The 11185-nt window shown below is 37.0% G+C and overlaps 1 long non-coding RNA gene across 1 annotated transcript; it reads left to right on the top strand.

The window, feature by feature from the left end:
* Positions 1-830: 830 nt before the first annotated feature.
* On the top strand, positions 831-10927 carry LOC134234046 (uncharacterized). The gene is made up of 3 exons (XR_009985107.1): positions 831-849; positions 10167-10255; positions 10704-10927. It is a non-coding gene; the product is annotated as an uncharacterized LOC134234046 (long non-coding RNA).
* The last annotated feature ends 258 nt before the right edge of the window (positions 10928-11185 follow it).

Below are 11185 nucleotides of genomic sequence, written 5' to 3'. Positions count from 1 at the left end.
GTAATAACTTGGTGACAGCGTGCTAACATTATTTGTCAAACGAATAGCCACGCTTTAAAATCTAATAATTGTATAGCTAGTTTACACCCGGGACTTGAGTGTAGAGAAATAAACGGGGGATTGTATTAATAAGTATAATGAAATAATTGGGGGTATTGTATAGTTGACACCCGGGACATGAGTATAGAGAAATAATCGGGGGATTGTATCGTTAGTTCACACCCGGTGCGTGAGTATAAAGAAATAACCGAGGGATTGTACCGTTAGTTCACACCTGGGACATGAGTATAGAGAAATAACCGGGGGATTGTATCGCTAGTTTACACCCGGGACATGAGTATAGTGAAATAACCGGGGATTGTATCGTTAGTTGACACCCGGTACATGAGTATAGTGAAATAACCGGGGATTGTATCGTTAGTTGACACCCGGTACATGAGTATAGAGAAATAACCGGGGGATTGTATCGCTAGTTTACACCCGGGACATGAGTATAGTGAAATAACCGGGGATTGTATCGTTAGTTGACACCCGGTACATGAGTATAGAGAAATAATCGGGGGATTGTATCGTTAGTTCACACCCGGGACATGAGTATAGTGAAATAACCGGGGATTGTATCGTTAGTTGACACCCGGTACATGAGTATAGAGAAATAATCGGGGGATTGTATCGTTAGTTCACACCCGGGACATGAGTATAGTAAAATTACCGGGGGATTGTACCGTTAGTTCACACCTGGGACGTGAGTATAGAGAAATAATCGGGATATTTTATCGCTAGTTTACACCAGGGACATGAGTATAGAGAAATAATCGGGGGATTGTATCGCTAGTTTACACCCGGTGCGTGAGTATAGAGAAATAACCGGGGGATTGTATCGTTAGTTCACACCCGGGACATGAGTATAGTGAAATTACCGGGAGTTTGTATCGTTAGTTGACACCCGGTACATGAGTATAGAGAAATAATCGGGGGATTGTATCGTTAGTTCACACCCGGGACATGAGTATAGTGAAATAACCGGGGATTGTATCGTTAGTTGACACCCGGTACATGAGTATAGAGAAATAATCGGGGGATTGTATCGTTAGTTCACACCTGGTGCGTGAGTATAGAGAAATAATCGGGGGATTGTATCGTTAGTTGACACCCGGGACATGAGTATAGTGAAATAATCGGGGGATTGTACCGTTAGTTCACACCCGGGACATGAGAATAGAGAAATAACCGGAGGATTGCGTCGCTAGTTCACAGCTTGGACGCTTGTGTAGTGGTATAGTGGCTCAGCACTTATTAACATACTAACATGTATTGATGTCCTTAATGTTTTTAATAATGTTTACAGTTTGCACCTGTTTATGATTAATACTAATTAAGAAGTGTGTATCTGTATGCAACTTATTATTTATTCATATACCAGGTAGTTTATTTATTACTCTATTTATCCCACTATTTGATTATTAGCCCAGTACAGGTTGTAATGCAGGTTATGACTTTAAAGCCTTAAGCTTATGCGGGAAGCTTTATTTATAAAGGGAATTTCTAAATTACTACTAGGCCATGAAAAGATTAAAAAAGTGTTTTGAAATTCCAAATATATAAGAGGATATAGGAAAAATCTTCATATCATGGATAAACATATCTAAAAATGACTGCATACTTGCCTATCAATGTATATTCAAGCTTGCTAAAAATTTGGCTATTTTGAATCGAAATGGCAAATTGATGAGTTTGTTTTTTCGAAAAGAAGAAAATATACAATCCGACACAAAGTGGGTCCAAATTTTTTTTCAGGTTAGAATTCTAAATATGAGTTGCGTCAAGCGAAAAGGGACCTTCGTGACCAAATTTTCGAAAATCGGTTTTTCGCCGTTTCTTAAAGAGCTAGTTTTTCTGAACAATTTGGTACCAAACATTTTATTATATACCTTCTAAATTCTAATTAAAACTCCAAATGAAAACAATGCAATGCCAACAGGATAACGCTGTAAAACGTTGAATAACGTCACATAACGTCATTGATAATTGGAACGTGCAACGTGATAACTAAATCCCCCTTTTGTATTAGTTAGATTTTTTTTCTATACACGTCTTTTAAAGTTTTTTTTTTAAATATATTTCTCCAAATTTTAGTATTTTTATGATCGTATAAATTGTAAAAATAGTGATAATTTAAAGGTTGTTGAAAAAATTATCATTTAAATGTACATTTATATTGAAATAATAAAATAAGCACTAAACTTTCAAGGAGTATATTCAACGACATCATCTCACCCTTTTTAATCTACATCATCAACATTTATTTATCATATTCAATGACATCATCTCTCCCCTTTTTTAATCTACATAATCAACATAACCATGCATGCTTTCATCACTGGAAATTTGTATTTGAATGGATCCTTGACCAGGGACAGACCGCTGACCATAAAAACCCCAAAAAAGCTCCTACTCTGAAATCACCTTGCAAGGCATTCGTAACAACACGGCCATTTTCTAAGGGAAGTTATTTATAATTTATTGTTCACGGAATTGACCGAGTATTTACAATTGCTCGAAAGGGGATTAAAAAGAAAATGTAGTAAGGTTTTAATGGTCAAGGGATTATTATTAATATCTTTTTGGTATAATTAGCAAACCCACCTCCATAAAAACTAACCTTTAGGCAGTTCCTACATATATATTTTTATGGTACTTCCCTGACCTAAATTTAGGGGGTGGTTGGGGTGAAACTTTCAGGCATTGTAATTATTTGCCTTTCAATTATTTCACACTTCTTTCAAAAACGATTTCTCTTTATTTTATTACAATTGAAAACATTATTGAATTGTGGAAAATCTCCAAATTCTAAATAGAATAAACGTTTTTTACCCCCCCCCCCCAACGATGCTACTTGCCTTTTTGAAAATGATTTAACGATGCTAAAATGAAATTAAGTATACCAATTCACAACATTATATCAATAATTGTATTAATACTATTAACAGTGAAAGAGATAAAATTTTTGTACATTGGGGAAACAGGAGAGGGGGGGGGGGTCTTCTTCGAAAGTTAGCCCGGAACATTGGGCTTTGAACAAAGACACGTTACTTTGCTGCTTGCAGTTGAACAATTTGATAAAGGTATATATTGTGTAGTAAAATGTAAAAAGAAAAACGTGTTTTTTTAACCTAATATTTAAAAAAAATAAGGAATGTAATTTGTTCTGCACTAAAATTTGAAAATACCAATAAAAATGCCTAGATTACATATAAATCTAGGATTGATGCAACACAATCAATTCAGACATTAAATTCAACTTTCAGAGCATAGCAAAATAGATAACATACGTATTTTATTTTTATATGTGCCACCTATTCACTAGTTGGTACGTTACTTGTTTCATGCAATATTTTATTGACCAAGTCAAGGGTCCCCGATGACATTCTAAATTACAGATGTACAATTTAAACATAATTTGAATATTAAAGTTCATGCACAGTTCAATTATGTAAATAAGATAATCAGTTAAATTCGTATTCAGTGTCTATGGGAACAAGGCAATGTGTTTACATGTAGATGGGGTGAAATGGGCCTCAACCCCTGAAAATCCAAACAATATACATGCTAACATCGGTACATGTATCATTAATGAAAATAATTTTTCTCAGCATGTTTTTGCAAGTAAAAGTTTGCTTTTTGTATTTTACGTAGATAGATCTCGTTATGCATAATTTGCACAGTCGGTAATCCTCGGCTTTCTCCGCTATACTCCATTCAAACAGGTATACATCCGAGGAGCTCCGAGTAATATGTGTACGCCATACCCCCCCCCCCAAAAAAAATTAATATATAAAAAGTTACAGATAAATGATGATTATAGGATATTATTCACAAAACATAGTTAAAATTATAATAAATCCTAACTTTTCCTTTTTTGTACACTGAAGCCAGGATTCGATAGGGTGGGTAATTCTTTAAAGAAAAAATGTCAAAATTTCTTTTATTCCTGATGTAAACAAAAAAAATCGTATGCAATAAACAGACAGTTATTGAAAGCAACTGATACTCTGCAAATATTATCTATAATTGAGAAAGAATTAATACGGAACTATCGAGGTTTGAAAAAAATCTAGAAAACTTTACGCCTTAGTTTACGGATGTGATGTGAATTTCCATACAATGATCCGGTACTTCATTCATTCATTGATCAAATATATGAGCAAGGGTTTTTTAGAAGGATATGTTGAGTGGGGATATGGTGTATGTACCAGTGTTTTCAATGTGGTTATGGACGAAGTAAAAAAGAAATTAATGGTAAATTGAATACGTAAAAACAAAAATGAACAAGCAGAATCGAAACGAAAAAAATAACTTTAAAAAATTAAGAGAGAATAAAGAAATTAAAAAAAAATCGGAATTAATCCTTGAAAAGCTTTCCTTTCCCTAGTAATAAAAACGTAGCACATCCTAAAAAGGGGGGGAGGGGATAATCAAACTATTTAATTACAATATTTCATACGTATGTAAGATTATCTATTCAGTATATGCTTATATTTATAGCCCGGAACTACTTTTTTTGCCTGATATAAAATTAGTAATCAGAAAATAAAACTAATGACCTACATACGTCTGACTCAATAATGACCTATTTCCCTTTTAATTTTCGACTTTAACAACATCAGGTTACTACGGAAGCCCGTTGGTGCCACGTATGAAAAATATTTTATCTGGCGGCCGCCACATATATATCTGGCGGCCGCTACTTATTATTTGGCGGCCGCCACATATATATCTGGCGGCCGCCATTTATTATTTGGCGGCCGCCACATAATTTATATGGCGGCCGCCACATAAATTATTTTGCAAAAGGTGAGTGTTATTGGGTAAAGAAGATAGAAGTTGACACAACCGCTGCTTATTGATAAAAAAGTAAATGATAAAAAACGAATTCTGAAATATTGGAACACCATTCTTGGAAATTCAAAATGCAAAACTTCATTTAATTCTCAACCAATCATAGCTTACAGCAAACACCATGATTTAGGTCCGTGACACCTGATAAGGCTTCTTAATAATCGAAACACTCTACAAATACTTGCATAATTCAAAACAAATAATAATCTGCTCGATGCAAAAACATATCTATTAGAAGTGTGGATTGGAGTCGTTGGTTCATAATAAATCTCTTACAAGTTTGGTTGATTGATGTTGCTATTATAATTTTTCGATGTATCCACCTCTTAAACCACATATTAAAACATGCACGCGACCATGGAAGCCAGGTGTTATCTGGCGGCCGCCAAAAATTATGTAGCGGCCGCCAGATATATAAGTGGCGGCCGCCAGATAAATATTTGGCGGCCGCCAAATTATAAGTGGCGGCCGCCAGATATAATATAGCGGCCGCCAGAAAAATATGTGGCGGCCGATAGATATTATATAGCGGCCGCCAGAAAAACTATTTGGCGGCCGCCATATAAATTATGTGGCGGCCGCCATATATTAAGTGGCGGCTGCCAGATATATAAGTGGCGGCCGCCAAATAATAAGTGGCGACCGCCACATAATTTTGTGGCGGCCGCCAGATATACAAGTGGCGGCCGCCAAATAATAAGTGGCGGCCGCCAGATAAAATATTTTTCGTACGTGGCACAAATGGGCTTCCGTAGGTTACCATGTTTAGTTTTGATTTATTGTATTTAATTCAGACAATGAAAAGAAGACCACAAATTAGTTTTGAAAATGACCAGTGTTTATTATCTTTTCATTTTATTGCGTCATGCAGAGTGTTGCGACAAAGGTGACGTGTAAACTGTTAATGAGATAATACGGAAGTTTGCATGGCTTTCGCCGCTTCATTAATTATAACATAGTTACAGACAAGGCTTCTTATTCTCTGCATTCATATTTTTTTCCTAATATGAATTGACAAAGTGCTATTCAACTATGGTAGAATCAGAGAACCGATTCGAATATTTTATATCTGATAGCAAACTTTGGTCACAAAGTCGCCAATTCTCAGGTCTTTCTGTTTAACGGAAAAACAATCTGGAATGTGTTACATGCCCCCCCCCCCCCCCGAATAAAAAAAAAACACTTAAAAACCCTAAAATAAATGCTGCAAAGGGACCACTTGCTTATCTGTAAAGACTGGAGGTCAGCCGGAAAAGCCAAAGAAACGATTGTTTTTAGATCTTAAAGCCATATATGGCGTAACTGATCAAAAAATATATTTTTGAAAAATACAAAATTAAGTAAAGAAATATAGTTAATACATTTAAATTAAAGGTTTCATACAATTCTGAACACGGAGAACAGCTCGTATCATCTAATAACACGATTTTACCTTCTCTGTAATGTGTTATTTAAATCTTTTGTATTTTCTTCCGAGTCGGAGAAAATGCCGAGAATCCAAATTAAATTGTGATATCTTTATCACGCAGTTGACTTAGATTTTGTATTTTAGGGAAAAGTTCTATCTTTATATAAAGTAATGATACTAATAATAAGTACTTATAATTTTATTATTATACCCCCCGCTTGAAAAGCGGGAGGGTATATAGTAATCGGTAATTCCGTCCGTCTGTACGTCTGTCCGTCCGTCCGTCCGTCTGTCCGTCTGTCCTTCCGTCTGTCCGTCCGTCCGTCTGTTACGCTTTGGGGTACCCATCTCTTATCCGCAACTCCTCTCATACCACTGAATGAAATTTGATGAAACTTTCACAGAATCTTTATTACATATTGCCATTGTGCACCTCCTATTTTACTTTTTGATCCGACACATATTTTTGGTTTCCCGGCCACAGGAAAACATGGACTTTTTCACCAGTTATAACCATATGGGAGGCGGGGGGTATCATTTAGTGAGCTCATCGCTCACAGTACCTCTAGTTCTAATAATTTTCATTACACAAACGCCATATATGGCTTTAATGATCATGAGGTAGACACGTACATTGAGTTGTTGATGAAATTTTTGACAGCTTATGAATAAAACCATTCATAAACAATCAAATATTTAATATTAGTTTTATATTATTTTGGAAAAAAAAATACCTGTAAACTTATAACTTGACGACATAGAACTTTTTTTCAAGACATTTAGGCGTGTCTTTTAAAAAAAAATGTATTATATACAAACATATTTCTGTTTTTCTTAATCGTATAATTGTTTTCAGTGGCAAAAGCACAGACGAGACGTCACATCTTTTGAAGCGCTATTGTGACGTAATTACGTTTATGTCACGAAGGTCCCTTTTCGCTTGACGCGACTCATAAATAAATTTCTCTTTTACTTTTTGGGACAAATCTTTTTCTTTACATTTATGAATACAGTCTGTATACATTTTATGGCCTTTACATTTAATACAGAAGAGGAAATAAAAGATAAATTACAAACTAAGGCTTAATAAAATACTGGCCTTGTGATACTGAGTTCATTATTAAACAATGTATGTCTTTCCCATAATATTTAAATTATTTTAGCATGGAAATATTGCTGCATTAGTGATATAGCAGAATGCTTTTTGTTCTTTGAAAATGTCCATATATTGCAAATACTTACATTTAGAGTAAAATATGCTTACAGCAAAGTCCCAGGAAAACCAATTTTCAATTGTTATAAAAGTATTAAGTTATTGTGTCAACTGATACCATGTTTTACACTCTTTAGTTTAATAAAGGATATGGAGATAATGAACATAATTCAATATCAAAGTCCATTAAAACAATACAAAACATGAGTAGAGCAAACAAGGGCATCTAAAACATCAGAGGTGGGATCAGGTGCTATGGAGGAGTATATAATATAATGTATGGGTTTTGCATTATCCTTTCAAGAGAAGGTTATGCTCCACCATGACGTATACATTTTGTTTCCATGTATACAGTTATAAAACAAATCACAAGATGTGATCAGCAAAATAAAAACCAAAATCGTGTCTAATCAATTAATTTTGAAAAAGAAGCACGAAGGCATAATCTTAAATTTCTTGGTACTCTGTTTATTTGCTTTTGGATTGGACTGTTTTTAATATTATTTTATGACAAGTACAAGTTGCTTATAGAGGAAATCCCTTTTACAGCACGAGTTTTACCATGCCCTTATCCCTTTTCCAGCACGAGTTTTACCATGCCCTTATCTCTTTCCAGGACGAGTTTTACCATGCCCTTATCCCTTTTCCAGCACGAGTTTTACCATGTCCTTATCCCTTTTCCAGCACGAGTTTTACCATGCCTTTATCCCTTTTACAGCACGAGTTTTACCATGCCCTTATCCCTTTTCCAGCACATGTTTTACCATGCCCTTATCCCTTTTCGAGGACGAGTTTTACCATGCCCTTATCCCTTTTTGAGGATGAGTTTTACCTTGCCCTTATCCCTTTTCCAGCACCAGTTTTACCATACCCTTATCCCTTTTCGAGGACGAGTTTTACCATGCCCTTATCCCTTCTAGAGGATGAGTTTTACCATGCCTTTATCCCTTTTACAGTACGAGTTTTACCATGCCCTTATCCCATTTACAGCACGAGTTTTACCATGCCCTTATCCCTTTTCCAGGACTAGTTTTACCATGCCCTTATCCATTTTACACCACGAGTTTTACCATGCCCTTACCCTTTTCCAGCACGTTTTACCATGCCCTTATCCCTTTTCCAGGACGAGTTTTACCATGCCCTTATCCCTTTTCCAGCACGAGTTTTACCATGCCCTTATCCCTTTTCCAGCACGAGTTTTACCATGCCTTTATCCCTTTTACAGCACGAGTTTTACTATGCCCTTATCCCTTTTCCAGCACGAGTTTTACCATGACCTTATCCCTTTTCCAGCACGAGTTTTACCATGCCTTTATCCCTTTTACAGCACGAGTTTTACCATGCCCTTATCCCTTTTCCAGCACATGTTTTACCATGCCCTTATCCCTTTTCGAGGACGAGTTTTATCATGCCCTTATCCCTTCTAGAGGATGAGTTTTACCATGCCTTTATCCCTTTTGCAGTACGAGTTTTACCATGCCCTTATCCCATTTACAGCACGAGTTTTACCATGCCCTTATCCCTTTTCCAGGACTAGTTTTACCATGCCCTTATCCCTTTTACACCACGAGTTTTACCATGCCCTTACCCTTTTCCAGCACATTTTACCATGCCCTTATCCCTTTTCCAGGACGAGTTTTACCATGCCCTTATCCCTTTTCCAGGACGAGTTTTACCATGCCCTTATCCCTTTTCCAGCACGAGTTTTACCATGCCCTTATCTCTTTCCAGGACGAGTTTTACCATGCCCTTATCCCTTTTCCAGCACGAGTTTTACCATGTCCTTATCCCTTTTCCAGCACGAGTTTTACCATGCCTTTATCCCTTTTACAGCACGAGTTTTACCATGCCCTTATCCCTTTTCCAGCACATGTTTTACCATGCCCTTATCCCTTTTCGAGGACGAGTTTTACCATGCCCTTATCCCTTTTTGAGGATGAGTTTTACCATGCCCTTATCCCTTTTTGAGGACGAGTTTTAACTTGCCCTTATCCCTTTTCCAGCACCAGTTTTACCATACCCTTATCCCTTTTCGAGGACGAGTTTTACCATGCCCTTATCCCTTTTCCAGGACTAGTTTTACCATGCCCTTATCCCTTTTACACCACGAGTTTAACCATGCCCTTACCCTTTTCCAGCACCTTTTACCATGCCCTTATCCCTTTTCCAGGACGAGTTTTACCATGCCCTTATCCCTTTTCCAGCACGAGTTTTACCATGCCCTTATCCCTTTTCCAGCACGAGTTTTACCATGCCTTTATCCCTTTTACAGCACGAGTTTTACTATGCCCTTACCCCTTTTCCAGCACATGTTTTACCATGATCTTATGCCTTTTCGAGGACGAGTTTTACCATGCCCTTATCCCTTTTTGAGGATGAGTTGTACCATGCCCTTATCCCTTTTTGAGGATGAGTTTTACCATGCCCTTATCCGTTTTCCAGCACGAGTTTTACCATGCCCTTATCCCTTTTCGAGGATGAGTTTTACCATGCCCTTATCCCTTTTCCAGGACGAGTTTTACCATGTCCCTATCCCTTTTACAGCACAAGTTTTACCATGCCCCTATCCCTTTTACAGAACGAGTTTTACCTTGCCTTTATCCCTTTTACAGCATGAGTTTTACCATTCCCTTATCCCTTTTACAGCACGAGTTTTACCATGCCCTGACGGAAGATGATGTTCCAGATGAAGCAGAGAACATGAAGCCAAAAGATTTGACAGTGGAACTTTTCAGGTTGGCTGAGGGGCATATAGTGTATTGGGGCTCAAATACCATCATATATATTTATCAAAGACAAATTCTAATATTCTGAAATGACTGACTTGATGTAAAGGTTGAAAATCTTCATCACATAAATGTATCAGGAATTCAGAATGTTTCATTTTTTCGACTTTTCTTGATTACCTCTGGAGGTAGACAAATGACAATTAAGTCTCCATATGAAAGACATGCACACATCTAGAAATAAATTATGTCTTTGAAGTAGGTTTTCCTGTTACCCCCATCTCTAAGTTTTACTTTTTTTCTTTATTAAAAATGTTTTCTTCTTGTTTGAATGGAATATTATTTACTTCAAGAACTTTATAAGATAGGGGCGTTGAAATAAAAATAAAGCCACTTGCTCCATCATATAAATTTACACATTGTTTTATCAAAGTATGACAACATCTTGTTTCCATAGATTGTCTGATGCCTCGGGAAATCTGACATTTAAAGTAGAGAAGAGTGGGTCAGTATCCACGTCTGATCTGGACAGCAAGGTGAGTCTAAGTAGAGAAGAGTGGGTCAGTATCCACGTCTGATTTGGACAGCAAGGTGAGTCTATGTAGAGAAGAGTGGGCCAGTATCCACGTCTGATTTGGACAGCAAAGTGAGTCTATGTAGAGAAGAGTGGGTCAGTATCCACGTCTGATTTGGACAGCAAGGTGAGTCTATGTAGAGAAGAGTGGGTCAGTATCCACGTCTGATCTGGACAGCAAGGTGAGTCTATGTAGAGAAGAGTGGGTCAGTATCCACGTCTGATTTGGACAGCAAGGTGAGTCTATGTAGAGAAGAGTGGGTCAGTATCCACGTCTGATTTGGACAGCAAGGTGAGTCTATGTAGAGAAGAGTGGGTCAGTATCCACCTCTGATCTGGACAGCAAGGTGAGTCTATGTAGAGAA

The sequence above is a fragment of the Saccostrea cucullata genome, unplaced genomic scaffold (genome assembly GCF_032062105.1).
Source record: "Saccostrea cucullata isolate Sc308-1 unplaced genomic scaffold, CSIRO_AGI_Scuc_v1 ctg11146, whole genome shotgun sequence".
Taxonomy (NCBI): domain Eukaryota; kingdom Metazoa; phylum Mollusca; class Bivalvia; order Ostreida; family Ostreidae; genus Saccostrea; species Saccostrea cuccullata.
The sequence above is the reverse complement of the archived record's forward strand: the minus strand, read 5'-3'. Positions and strand labels throughout refer to the sequence as shown.